This window comes from Scylla paramamosain, chromosome 27 (genome assembly GCF_035594125.1).
Source record: "Scylla paramamosain isolate STU-SP2022 chromosome 27, ASM3559412v1, whole genome shotgun sequence".
Taxonomy (NCBI): Eukaryota; Metazoa; Arthropoda; class Malacostraca; order Decapoda; family Portunidae; genus Scylla; species Scylla paramamosain.
In genome coordinates, this window is record NC_087177.1 from 15,736,909 (window position 1) to 15,751,908 (window position 15,000).

At 45.2% G+C, this 15,000-nt stretch overlaps 1 protein-coding gene across 1 annotated transcript in view; it reads left to right on the forward strand.

The window, feature by feature from the left end:
* Nucleotides 1-15,000, forward strand: part of LOC135114284 (protein Wnt-7b-like) — an 89,751-nt gene that overhangs the window by 27,831 nt on the left and 46,920 nt on the right. The gene's annotated exons all lie outside the window — the stretch shown is intronic.

Here is a 15,000-nt window from a genome sequence, read left to right on the forward strand (position 1 = left end):
ACAGTGTTTATTTTTTATTCGTTTCTTTTTTTTTTCCTAATCATTGTCCATATTGTTGTTGTTGTTGTTGTTGTTGTTGTTGTTGTTGTTGTTGTTGTTGTTGTTGTTATTATTATTATTATTGCTATTATTTGTTTTTCCCTTCCTTCTTTCCTTCCTCACTTACTTCCTCCTTCCCTCTCCTCCTCCTCCTCCTCCTCCTCCTCCTCCTCCTCCTCTTCCTTATCCACCTCCTCCTCCCTTCTTCTCTCCTTTTCCATCGTTCTCATTTCTGTTGGCCTCAACATTACGTCCTCACCTCCCCTTCCCTTGCCTCCTCTCTACCCTACGCATACCCTCACCGTCCCCTCTCCACCTGTCAGCTGTTCAAAAGACTCTGACTAATGCATGTACAGACAATCTTATCACCGACAGTAAATAACCCTCCAGATGATATCGTTCTGCTCACTATGTTGTTCCTGTTGTTTTAGTCCGCTCTTCCCCGCTCTTCTCTCTCTCTCTCTCTCTCTCTCTCTCTCTCTCTCTCTCTCTCTCTCTCTCTCTCTCTCTCTCTCTCTCTCTCTCTCTCTCTCTCTCTCTCTTTGTCCCTGTTTCTTATATACCTAAACAGACTCCCTCGGCCCCTCTGTCCCGCCGCACCGCCATTTGCTCGCTGACATGCTGGGAAATGAATGGGAAAAAAATGTCTGATTTTTTTTGTTTCTCTTCGTGTGTGTGTGTGTGTGTGTGTGTGTGTGTGTGTGTGTGTGTGTGTGTGTGTGTGTGTGTGTGTGTGTGTGTGTGTGTGTGTGTGTGTGTGTGTGTGTGTGTGTGTGTGTGTGTGTGTGTGTGTGTGTGTGTGTGTGTGTGTGTGTGTCGAGGTGGACAGTCGTAAGTTGCATCGACTTGTATTTTTTGCACACCAGGATGTTATCTTTTGTCCTCTCAACACACACACACACACACACACACACACACACACACACACACACACACACACACACATTCAAAAAAGAAACAAGACTAATGAACGTCAGCGTATCAACAAGCAAGTCTTCCCCGCCACCATCAGTCCCACAGACTCGCCGCCAATCACCGCCATAACTCACCACCCAACTAGAATCCAAGAAAACTGGATGTAGTGTCGTCGCTTTGTTTTAGTTTCCACATTCCTTGAGTGGGGATGTGTTTGCCAGCAGAGAACCGCTGGTAGAACACACACTTGTCCTCATTGTCGCCACTGGATAGCAGGAGGACATGAGAGAAAAAAAGAGCGAAGGCAGGAGGTATGCAGATGAATCTAGCCACCTTATCGGGCAGGTACGACTTGCTCCCGCTGTTCAGTTGCCTTCGCTTCATTGCTCTCGCCAACGGAGTTCACACTTTGTTTTAATTTCCGAGCTAATTGATTTACTAATTTCTCCTCGGTTTGTTCTAATTGTCCATTATGCGTTTGCTCAGTAAGACATGCAGTTTGCCAAGCGTGTTTGCTTTCTTCCTTTCCTCTTTCTTCTTTTTTTTTTTTTTTTTTTTTTTACTCTTCCTTCCAGTCATCCGGTAGTGGGTAAGGTTTGTTCAGCCAAACCAGCAAGCGTGTCAGACATACAGCCTCGCGAAGACAGAAGGCACACACACTCGGCCTCTTTGTCGTGCTCGGTTGAAGAAATATTCAAGATAATTGAGACCCACACGTTTCAGGAACAGCTTTCTAATCACTTTTTAAAGAGAGGAAGTTGAGTAACCATTTTCGAAAAATTTTGAAGTCCTCGGTCAGTCTCTTTTTATATACTGAATATATACGTAAAAAGTAATAAGAATTTATACACAAAATAACATCAAAGAACTGCACTGTAGTGGGAGGGGAGACCTGACGTTCGAATCTATAGAAACACATAGGTGTGCCAGTTCTTCCCATGCTTGACGACCCGCTTTGAATGTGCATTCTTTGACACACAACAGCAGGAGCAGTACCAGCAGCATCAGCACCAGCAGCACCAGCAGCAACAGTAGTAGTAGTAGTAGTAGTAGTAGTAGTAGTAGTAGTAGTAGTAGTAGTAGTAATAGTAGTAGTAGTAGTTGTTGTTGTTGTTGTTGTTGTTATTGTCGTCGTTGTTCCTGTTCATTGAGAAAAACGTCTACAATTCCAAAGAAGCACAGCAAAATAATCGAGTTTATGAAAATAAAATCAATAGAAAAAAAAAGATTCTTACAGGATAAAAGTCAAAACATTCTAAGTACAAACTATAAGTATATGAGAACCTTGAGTACCTTATGTGCACATAAGGAGTCAAGGCGCACTCGGTCTGCACGTTACCTGCACAGCTCCCTCTTGACGTCACTCTCCCGAACCCTACCTCCGACGTCACCGATAAATGATGATGATGGCTGGGCAATTGTGAGACCGCCCCTAACCACCCACCCACCTACCGCCTTGCCGCCACAGGGGACGGATAGACGGGAGGCATAGATTAGGGACGGTACAGCTTTGGGTAGGAGTGAAGGAAGAAAGGTGGGAGAGAGGAGAGGGGAGAGGCACCGGTAGTCACAAAGGAATGCTGTTAATTGCTACGCAGAAGGTTCCTTGAGTTGACGGTAAGATCGCCTGCGGTCTGGCGGCTTGAAGTGGAACAGTGGAGGCAGAGGAGGAAAAGAAATGGTGAAAGGAATGGTACATGTGTGTGTGTGTGTGTGTGTGTGTGTGTGTGTGTGTGTGTGTGTGTGTGTGTGCGTGCGTCTGTGGGATATACATGTGAAGTGGACCGTGAGAAAGGCCGTGCGCGCACACACACACACACACACACACACACACACACACACACACACACACACACACACACTTACACACAAAGGAAAAAAAAGAGAGAGAGAGGTGGACTTAAGGTATAATTTTGCAAAGTGAGGAGGTTGTTCGGGAGCAGCAAAATTAATACCGACGAGGATTGGGTGTCGAGCAGGATTGAGGAGGGTGTCCGAGAAAGCACTGGGTGGCGGGATGGCTCTCCGCTGTCCTCCCTCTGTGATGAGTGGCGCTGTAAACTCATTAAAGTACTGTATCGAGGAGAGAGCTTAGTAGTTATTGGTGGCGTATATTAGACACGGTGCATGACTTACGCCTCAGTGTGCAGATAATATAAAAAGAGGAAATATACAGCAGAGAGAGGAATGCTGGATGCTGAGGTCCAAGTTTTTGTATAAGAAAGGGACGGCGGTGGCTTGTGCGTGCAGACGTAAAGGTGTTGTTAGCGCGGTCGTGGTGTAAGGACGAGAAAGTGATGTTAGAGTGGAGCGAATGCCTGTGGTGCTGCCTAGTGGCTGATAGCGGTCAGTGGTACACATACGTACTGTGCGTATATGTGTTCGTAATTAACATCATGATGGCCGAGCTCTAGAGAGTTAGGAAAGGGCAATGCACAGCCATCAAACCAGTGCCCCTCTTACATAAAAAAAAAAAAAAAAAATCAAACTGCCATGCTACTGCTACCTTAAATACAATGTTCTTCCTGCGTGCGTGATAAACAAACGAGTAAGAGGAACAAGCTGGTTGGCAAACGTTCACTGTCTGGCCAAACAATATCCTGTTTGTCGCTGCTGTTCGTCAAAATTCGAAAAAAAAAAAAACTCATTTATATAAATTCAGTGTTGTAATACAATTGTTATCCTAAAGGCTTTATCGAAAATGGCTACTATAGTTTAAGTGATATAGCTGTGGTAGTGAAAGGACTGGAGGTGAAAGCAGTAGTGATGGTGAAGGTGTTGGTGACAAATGGGGAGGAAGAGTTTGCATCGTGCCTTGTACATACCAACTTGTCTCTGTTTCGAAGGGCCGGCTGTTTCACTTCATTCCTTCCTTACAACATTATAACTTATTTGTTGTTTTTGATGTGTGTGTGTGTGTGTGTGTGTGTGTGTGTGTGTTCATTTCTGTAATTTTCTTTCTATCCTATACCTTTCCGTCCATCCTTCCTTTCTTTCCATTCCTGCTTCCATCCATCCCACCCTTTGTATACTCTCTCTCTCTCTCTCTCTCTCTCTCTCTCTCTCTCTCTCTCTCTCTCTCTCTCTCTCTCTCTCTCTCTCTCTCTCTCTCTCTCTCTCTCTCTCTCTCTCTCTCTCTCTCTCTCTAGCAAAACTAAACAAAGCGAACGCAATTTATCGCCTTTTTTTTCTTTTGTTTGTGGGAGATAAAAAAAAAAAACATTTACTTTTTCACTCATTTCTTTCTCCTCCGAGGCGACCTGCTGCTACCTGACCCGCGCCGCGGGTAACGTGGCGTTGGCGTGCTGGGGTAGTCACAGGTCCAGCTCCTCCTTTTAATTGGTCAGCATTAGCATATAGATGAAGTTATGATAGCCAATGCGCAGCCGGTTAGTGGATGGAAGAGAGAGGGAGAGGGAGAGGGAGAGGTGCTGGTTGTTTGGTAGTACAAGACGTGTCGGAATGGGAGGAAATTTTAATGGTTAAAGAAAAAAAAAGTACAGGCAAGAGTGTTGTGTAATTAAGATAGTGTACCATAATGTTTTGGGTAAATGACGCTATCTTGGAACCTGTTGTAGGGTGTGTTAGGGGCTATTTTTTTTCTTTTTTTTTTTTTTGAGAGGGAGGGCATGTAATTGGTTGTGACTTCAGGTATTGTGAGGAAAGAAGGATGTAAATAATTGCATTCACCCTCCCGTCTCTTGTTCCCCTGTTTCTGTTCTGCTCTGTCTGTCTGTCTGTATATCTGTATGTTTATTTTGCCTATCTGTTTGTGTGCCTGTCTGTGTGCCTGTCTGCCTGCCTGTCTGCCTGCCTGTCTGCCTGCCTGTCTGCGTGTTTGTTTGCCTATCCGTTTGTCAATCTTTCAGCCTTTCTGCCTGTCTGTCTGTCTATCTTTTTTGTGTACCTGCTCTCTCTCTCTCTCTCTCTCTCTCTCTCTCTCTCTCTCTCTCTCTCTCTCTCTCTCTCTCTCTCTCTCTCTCTCTCTCAACACAGTAATCTTCGTTACACGTTTTTTTTTTCTTTATTTTTGCGACATGAAACTGATTTGCAACATCCATTTGGGAACTCCGTCAACATCTGTTCCTGTTTGCTTGTCTCGTCAGCTGGTGATTTCAATGAGTAAACATTATTATTTCATCTGCCATGAATAACTCATCAAGCCATGATGCACGGAGTAGGAGGGGCAGTGCGAGGACTACAGGGAGAAGGGAAGAAGAGATGAAGAGATGGGGAGAAAGATAGATAGTCAAAGGAGGGTTAAGGAGAATGGATTAAGATGGTGTAGGAATGTGGTAAGGAAAGGGAAAAGAAGTCAAGGAGGCAGGTGAGAGAGAGAGGGAAAGTGGGATGAGAGGAGGAGGAGGAGGAGCAACACTAACTTCAGTAACCAGCGTCTATTTTGTTTTTTTTTTTGCCTGACAGAGCCTCGGGCACTTCCTGCACTCCAGCACTGCTTCTTTACCTTCAGCGTTGCGGGCACAGCGGATCACGAGGGCGCGTCACCTGGATGCTCTTTGACCGAATTTTCAGACGCTGCTAGAGATGACTTGACATTAGTGGGCGTCGTATATTGCCCTTTTCCTTCTTTCCTCCAGCATTCCCTCCTCCTCCTCCTCCTCCTCCTCCTCCTCCTCCTCCTCCTCCTCTTCCTTCTCCTCCTCCTCCTCCTCCTACTCCTCCTCCTCCTCCTCCTCCTCTGACTCCTCCTCCCCCACCATCACCACCTCTGCCACCCACCATCTGCTTTAGAGACCACTTTTTTCATGTATTTGTGAAAGTTATAATTTTCGAATTATCGTGTTTCAAGACTACCATCAACAGCTGTGTGCAGATGAGCGTTGTCGAGGAGGGAAGAGCTATTGAATTAACTGCTCCCGACCGTCGGCAGCGTCCGTGGCTGGGGCGTGCCCGCAGTACGACATGATATACAGTATTACTGGTCGGCTGCTGAGTATTCCTGTTTAAGGCAAAAAGGTGATTGCAACGGATTATAAGTATTGCAAATCATTCTTCCAGTTACTTTTCTTAAAAGGAAAGAAAAATCTGGATCAGATTATTAGTATTTCAAATCATACATTTGGCATACACACACACAAACACACACACACACACATACATACATACATATATATATATATTATATATATATATATATAATATATATATATATATATATATATATATATATATATATATATATATATATATATATATATATATATATATATATATATATATATATATATAAGTACTTCCGGCAGTGAGATGTGTGAAGGCAGACATCAAGTTAATTTGGTAGCGGCAGAGTGGAGCCGTGTGTGTATGCGTGTGTGTGTGTGTGTGTGTGTGTGTGTGTGTGTGTGTGTGTGTGTGTGTCGCCCTGGAGACGAACGGACTCCAGGAGCGATTGTACGGAGAGGTGGCAGAGATATCAGTTCATCATGAAAGACACACATGGTTGGCGTGTTACTTTTTATTCACGTGGCGAGGACTATGCAGTGTGTATCCTTGCCTGCGGCCGTGGGTGTTCGTGCCTCAGTCAGTCAGGCGCCGGTGAAGACGAGGCAGCTGTCGTTCTCTTCGTGTTGACAGTTCGCCCGCTAAAGTTCAGTGATACGGTGCCTTCGAACGCTGCTGGAGACTGTTATGCAAGTCTTCCACTCTTTTTTCTTCTTTTACTTTTTTCCTCTTCTTGCAGACAGGTTTTCTTCAGTTCCATGAGTCGTTGTTTCCGAAGCCCGCTGGAGACTGTTACGCAAACGTTGTCTTTTTTTTTTCTCATTCCATCTGGCTCCTTGAACTAAAAAAGGAGAAAAATCTTGCCTGCCGTTTAACGATGTATGCTCCAAGAGAGAGAGAGAGAGAGAGAGAGAGAGAGAGAGAGAGAGAGAGAGAGAGAGAGAGAGAGAGAGAATCTGGAAAACGAACGAGTCCTTGTCTTCGTTATGTCGATATCCTTATTTTCATAGCGAGTCTGGTGTGTTGTGTTGGCGGCAAGTGAGCGATGGGGTGGGAGATGAACTAAACACACACACACACACACACACACACACACACACAGTAGTATCTGGCCACTGATCTAATCCAAGGTGCCATCGTGGGCAACACCGCTGTCACCTGCACAAAAAAGAAAAAAAAAACGCGCCGATTATAGAGTTCAGTATTTGGCAATGATTTATGGAGAGAGAGAGAGAGAGAGAGAGAGAGAGAGAGAGAGAGAGAGAGAGAGAGAGAGAGAGAGAGAGGAGAGGCTGGGATGTCCTTTTATACTCTGGACATCCGTAAAATCGATCACTTGACTTCTGCGATAAGCATTAAATCATGATAGGATTAAGTGAGTTCTAGATACTGCACATATATCATTAGCTTTAGGGCGTCTCTCTGTTGCCCTTCTCCTCCTCCTCCTCCTCCTCCTCCTCCTCCTCCTCCTCCTCCTCCTCCTCCTCCTCCTCCTCCTCCTCCTCCTCCTCATCCTCTTTCACATTGTCATTATCAGCCATCATTATTTGAATTCATCGTCCAATATCCGAAACGTTTCCAGTATATTTTATTTTTTTTGGAGCTGTAACCAGACTTTTTTTCTTTTTTTTTTTCAATTTTACAGTATTGGGTGTGTCATCAAGTGCATGGATGATGAAGTAAGGCAAAATTATTTTTTTTGGAGCATGTCAGATTTTCTTTTTTTTTGTTGTCGATTTTACAGTCTTAAGTTCGTTCTGATAACTATGGATGATGAAGAAAGGCAAATTCATTTCTATATTTCAAAATGACCTCGGGCTGACACATTAAATGCTCCCGAGTCCCTGTGGATTGATGAGACTTAAGTAACAAGCAGCTTGGGTACTTACATAAGGGAAAGGGTACTTGCATAAGAGAAAATAATTTAGTGGCACTACACACTGGTAAAAACCATAAGATGACGCAGTTTTGTGTACTCTAAGAAGGAAGCGTAACATTTATGCTCATACTTAACCGTAATACCGATACACTTTCTACACCTTCTGCGGTGCCGACACATCGCACAAAACATTTTAACCTTACTCCACAAACTGTAAGATGACGCAACGAGTAAAACGATAAACTTTTTCGTATTTTACCTCGTAAGAAGAGTACATCTTACCTGTTACACTTTATACTGCGCTGGAACATAAAAGAGAACGATTTACAAGCGTTACACATGAAGAGGTCCTGTGTATTCTCAACAAGAAGTGTTTGTGTTTGTATCTACTCCTAATACTGCATCTTACCTACCTTGTACTTCGCCGGATTAGAAGTAAGATACGCACAGGTGCTCGATAGAAATTACCACTAATGGGCAACGCGGACAGGATTCCAAGCAGGGTCTTCACGGCAGGGAGAGAGAGATACCATGCTAACTAATTTAAGCTTTACTATCGTGGCTTCTCGACAACCTCCACGTAACTCATGATAATCCTTGACTTGAGTTAAGGACAGACCACCTGCTTTGGACTCCAGGGTTTGTGTGAGCTGTCTCTGTGCAGTTCCCTTCATCTGTGTGTACGCAGCTTAGCCTTCTTGCATCTACGTTGGCCATTCTTTTAGATGATAAAAGTAGCACCAATACCTGATTGTTGTTACTGCTGTTATTCATCTCGCTCCAGGAAGCACCAGCACGAGGAGTATTACACACACACACACACACACACACACACACACACACACACACACACACACACACACATTTAAAAAAGTCATTAACATTTTCTTTAATTGAACACTATGTTATGGCGGCACCTTACGGACATACCTCCTTTATAATGTCTCTCTCTCTCTCTCTCTCTCTCTCTCCTCTCTCTCTCTCTCCTCTCTCTCTCTCTCTCCTCTCTCTCTCCTTCTCTCTCTCTCTCTCTCTCTCTCTCTCTCTCTCTCTCTCTCTCTCTCTCTCTCTCTCATACACAAAAGCATACCGTGCCAAGAAGCTGTGGAGATCCTCTTGTCCGCACTAAATGTTTATAAAGGAGCGGTTATGAGTAGTGGTGGTGGTGGTGGTAGCGGCGGCGGCGATGATGGTGGTTGGTGATGATAGTGGTAGTGGTGGTAGTGGTAGTGATGGTGGTGGGTGGGGTAGCAGCGGCGATGATGGTGGTGATAGCAGTGGTGGTAGTGGTGGTACAGGTATTGGTGGTGGTGCTGGTGTTGCAGCTAGAGTGATGGGAGTGGTATAGGAGGCTATGGTGGTAGTCTCTTCGTTCCTCCATAGTCAATCACTTATAATTTCTCTCTCTCTCTCTCTCTCTCTCTCTCTCTCTCTCTTCTCTCTCTCTCTCTCTCTCTCTCTCTCTCTCTCTCTCTCTCTCTCTTTCATGTGTTTGTCTCGGAGCATATACAGGAAGCTCTTTTCCGTCTTCATTGTTGTCGGTCCCACTGTTAGCATAAGCCCTTGCGCACTCCCGTGCCCCGACCCTTGCTCCTTGCCCTTTACCCTCCCCGTGCTAACCTTCATTCCTCTCCACTCACCCCGGGAACTCCTCAGCATCCATCCGGCATCATCCTGACCCCTCACCCCACCTTCCTGACTCTTTTCCTCTTGTTGCACGCTCCTCAGTCCCCAAGACCCCCCCTTCGGGGGGGTGGACGCGCGAGCGGTGTAATCATTATGCCCGACGGTGGCCTGTATAATGAAACGAGTGCTCAGTGTCAGCGTGCGAATAGAGGGACAACAGAGCCGCCGACTGTGACCCCGCCAGCCCGCCACCCAGACCGCGGCACCTTGGTTACGTGCATCTCGTCCCATCGTCACTTTGCATGTCCTGAGTCTTGTTTCCCCTCGCCGTTCCTCCACCACAGGCATGTTTATGAATCCGGTTTGCTGCGGCCCCCGACAGAGATTTTGTTTAACACACGTGTCTGGTGTTACATCCAAGAGTGTCTTGCATTTACATGAGTACCTATATGTTACTGATTATTTTTTTATTTATTTATTTATTTTAAAGTTATGTATGTGGATGGTTTCTGTACTGTTACTGTACCACTGTAGTTCCACTAATGTGTACGCCCACATGCTGTTCTCAACCATTCAGCGAGCATAGCATTATCACGACACCTTTACAAGTATCCGTGCTTTTTTGTTCAGGCGAAGAGACAGTAACCGAGTCTCGCCCTGCCCACATCAACACTCCAGCCTCACTGAACGCGTCCCCTTTAAAGCGCCGCCCCGTCCCCGCACCCGCTGCCTTGATATATATGTACATGTTGTCCACTTACGACGCGAGCAACATCATGCTCATAGATCTCTCCCGCCCACAACCCTCTGCACCTGGTCAGCCGCGCCGCCTGAGAGCTCGCGCAGGTGCACCCGGACCCAGGTGCAGGTGGGGGTGGTGCCTCAAGGTTATCATACACTCATTACACCATTTAGCCACGCCCATTGCCTTGTGTACTTTTGCCCCCCATCATGGACACCCCCGGCACCTTTACCCCCCAACTCCCGTTCTTTATTCAACCCTTCATCCCTGCAGTTCTACATTTTTCCCTACGCCCTTCAGTGCTACCATCCTTCTACCGCCGCATCTAAAACTATATCACTCAATCTTACTGTCTCTACCACTCATGTCTCTACGCTAGGGACATTTCTATGGCCACTTCTGTAAAGACCCACTGTCTCTCCCCACAGCGTCACCATCACCGTCCCCGCGCCCGTCACTGTCATTGACATGCGTGCTGTATATTTTATAGTAATTCCTTACAAATTTTGTAGTGTTTTGTGGTCATTACATGCTTTGTTACTCCTATGTACTCGTATATTAAAGGGATGCCTAGAATAGAAAGGTAGTCGACAGCGATGAGTGGTTAAGGTTGTTCTGCAGTGGGATCATAGAGGCTAATAATGGTAATGATGAATCATTTTTATTATTATGGCTATTTTCAAGGGGGAAGGCACATCGCGGTTAGGCTAGAAGAATACTTCCACCGTATTCCCTGCACATAGTGGAGTGGGTAAGAGGTATTGGAGTGATGGTAATGGGAACCCTCTCCTTGTATTACTATTCCTTCAATGAGACGAGACATGACGTCTTGACCGGACTGGCTGAACAGGGTGGCTTAGTCTGATAAAGGGCTACTTAGATGGGTACATATTTATTAATGTTATTATTATTATTATCATTATTATTATTATTATTATTATTATTATTATTATTATTATTATTATTATTATTATTATTATTATTATCATTATTATTATTATTATTATTATTATTATTATTATTATTATCATCATCATCATCATCATCATCATCATCATCATCATCATCCTCATCATCATCATCATCATCATCAACACCAGAATCCACCATCATCATTATTGATGCCATGGGTAGACATCATCACTCACCACTGTAACAGCTGCTGCACAGCTTCGTTGCTGTACCTGCACCTCAGTGTAGCCTCAGCAACACGATATACATAACACACTCCACTAGAATTTTTTTTTTCCTTACCATTATTCCTGCAATTGTTTTTATCATTATAATTGTCACGCGGTATAATAAAGTCTTAGAAAATAGCTGCCAGTAAATAACTAAGCAAGCACTGTCCTCCAGCACTCCCTCCTCTCCTTTCCTGACACCTTCCCATCTGTTCCCTCATCGCTATTTCCGTCACTTTCTCTCCCATGTCAGGCCGCGCCAGGAATGCAGACGTGGTTGTGACAAGATTACGACGAGGCGTCATTAGTTGCACGATTAATGAGGTGATTGTGTTGTTGAAATATTGTACTGCCTGCTTCTCTGAACATCGTCCTCCTCCTCCTCCTCCTCCTCCTCCTCCTCCTCCTCCTCCTCCTCCTCCTCTTCCTCCTCATTTTCCCTGATGTTTCCTTTTACTCCTCTATATCTTTCTTCTCTTCTCATTTATTTCTCCCTTTTCATTTGCTTTCTCTTTTACCTCCTCTTCTCTCATATCGTTCTTGTTTACATAGCTATCTTCTTTCCTTTCTTCCCCCCTCATGTTTCTCGTCTGTCTTCTCTTTGCTTTTCATCGTCATGGTCCTCCTCTAAGCACCCGTCCAAGGATTAAAGGTTTGCTACTATCTAGTTATCCCTTGCAATCTTATGTAATAATACTTATTCTCCTCCTCCTGCTTCTCCTCCTCCTCCTTAATATCCTTCATCATCATGATTACTGCCAACAGGATAAATTGACGCAACATCATCATCATCAGTAATGAGAAGAAAATAATAATAATAACAACAACAACAACAACAACAACAACAACAACAACAACAAGACAAAGAACAAGAACAAAAACAAGAAGAACATGAAGAAGAAGAAGAAGAAGAACAACAACAACAACAACAACAACAACAACAACAACAACAACAACATTAATAATAATAATAGTACACCATCACCATCACCACCATTATCACCGCCACTACCATCACCTCCATTATACCTCAGGAGAGCAACACGATATGCATCTCATCATCAATCATGAGCGTTGTTAATGACAACACTGCCGCGACAAGAAACACGTCCACTGCCGCCGCCACCACCACTGCCACCGCAACGCGACGGGAGGCGCGGCGGTGGTAGTGGTAGCGTCAATGGTGGTAGCAGCGTGACTGAGTAACTAGCTCTGTCACTAGCTAACAGACTGACTTAGCTGTTATATTGTTGACTGATTGGCTGACTGACTGAATGTGCAGGTGATTGACCGGCTGGTTGTCTGGTTGGTTGCCTGGTTGGTTGTCTGGCTGGTTGACTAACTACATAATTAGCTTGGGAAATTAGCTGGTTGTCTGGAGGGCAATGGTTGGTTGACTTGTTGACTGACCAACTTAGCTAGCTGGTTTGGCTGATCTGGTATCTGGTTGGCTGATTATGAATTTGCCTGGCTGACTGACAGTCTAGTTGACTGGTTATCTGAATGGATGACTTATTAGCAAGTTGGCTGACATAGTGGCCAATTAGTTAGCTGCCTGACCAACCATCTAGATAGCCCTTCAGTTACTTCTGTTATTTGGCCACTAGGCAGCTTGATTGTTTGGTTTACTACCTGACTAGCTAGTTATGGTATGGCTAATTAGCTCGGCTGGGTAGTTGTCCGTCCAGCTGAATGACCGATTGTATAGCTTGTTGGCTGGCTGGCCGGCTGGCTGGCTGACAGATAGGGTGAGGCCTGCATAATAGGCTAACCATTTGGTTAGTTTTCTGACTAGTTGGTTCCCTGGTTAGTTGACTAACAGGCAGGTTGCCTTGACGGTTTGCTATCTAACTATCTGGCTATATGGTTGACTGGATGGCTGGCAAACAATATAATTAAGTGTCTGGCTGGATAACTGAGCGACTGAGTGGCTTGGTGGCTGATTGGCTATCTGGGTACCTGCTTGGCCGTCTAAATGATCGACTGGCTGGGTGACTGAGCCACTGCTTGACTGGGCAATACACTGATTGGCTTGTAATCATTGCATGATAGAGAAAATGTGCTATAGCTGCGGTTGTTAATAAAGTGGCTGTTATGGTGGTTTTAGTGAAGACAGTGCTAGAATTGTAGCTTGTAGCATCAGGTAGTGGATGGTGGTGATGATTATAAGTGGTGTGAGTGGTGGTGCGACTGTTAGTAGTGATGAATGGCGATGGGCGGCGGGCGCGATAACATCTATTTGCCGCGAGTCCAATTGACGAGCTTAAGCAAGGTGTGTAAGAGTAATATAAAAGTTCAAATAGTCAAGTGTCAGACCATAAGTATGTCAAGGACTGTTCTTATCAACAGAGTCCACCTGTACCACACTCCACGGCCACACCGCACCTTGGTAGGTGAGAGAGAGAGAGAGAGAGAGAGAGAGAGAGAGAGAGAGAGAGAGAGAGAGAGAGAGAGAGAGAGAGAGAGAGAGAGAGAGAGAGAGAGAGAGAGAGAGAATGTTTTGTTTTGATTTATTACGCCACAGTGATGTCAGTCCAATACAAAAAGTAACCATAATATTGAATAATATTCTAATAGGCAGACAATCGAATATTCAAGTCAGCAGTGCATTAGGGAAGAATTGAAGATTATAACTAGAGAAAACAAAATGTCACGCAGAGCAATCCATTAACAGCCATCAAAACGTGGAAACCGGACGAGGACCTCATCTAGGTTGTCTTAGTTCAGGAGATGCTGACATACCAGTAGGAGCGTCACTCCCTGCGGCAGCATGTCACCGACTTCCGGGCAGTGTAGCCAGTAATGCTCCAGTGTGTTGTTGTTGGGGGAGTGACACAGAAGGCAAGAAAAGAAATGAGGTACGTTTTCCGACACATTGACTCGCCACACTGGTCTGTAGCCCAAGCGTGGCCTGGCAGCCACCACGTTATATCTACTGACCCGCAGCCCCTGCCGACGGTACTTGTAGCGGTGTTGGCGGAACGCGTCGTAGTGCTGTATGGATACGCTGTTAGTTCTCTGGTGGTCCCTGTGATGACTGGTGAGGTGGAAAGCGTTGGCTCTGACTCTGGACAGGTAACAGGAAAGTGAAGGCGTAGAACCGACATCACGAAGAGATAGGCTACAGGCGGCTTTAGCCAAGCTGTCTACCGTGTCGCTGTGTGTGTTGCTTACGTGCGAGAGAATCCACAGAAATTCTATTATTAATGCATGTTGACAGATCTGGCCAAAAATGACAGAATCCTTTGCATTAAAATGTTGTCACTAGGTTTGGGGGAAGAAAGAGCCTGAAGGGCAGACTTAGAGTCGCAGATTACCAATCCATTGAGAGATCGTTGAAAGAGGAGACTAATCGCTTGATGGCGGATCAACGACAGGGGAGAAGACAGCACACCCCACTGTCCCATTTGGCTGCAAGGATCCGTCAATGTAGACGTGCTTGAGCGCGGGGCGAGAGGAGGACACAATGGCTATGGACTCCAGCGCCACCTGCCTCTGTAGTGCAGGAAGAGCAGTTCTGGAGGTAGGAGTGTAGTGGATTGTGCTGGCGGGAATCATCCACGGTAGAGGACCAGGAAAAGCATCAACATCTGTAATTTCAATGGCGAGCCTTTGAAGTAAAGAGGAGACATTCTTGATAAGAGTACGACCGCCAG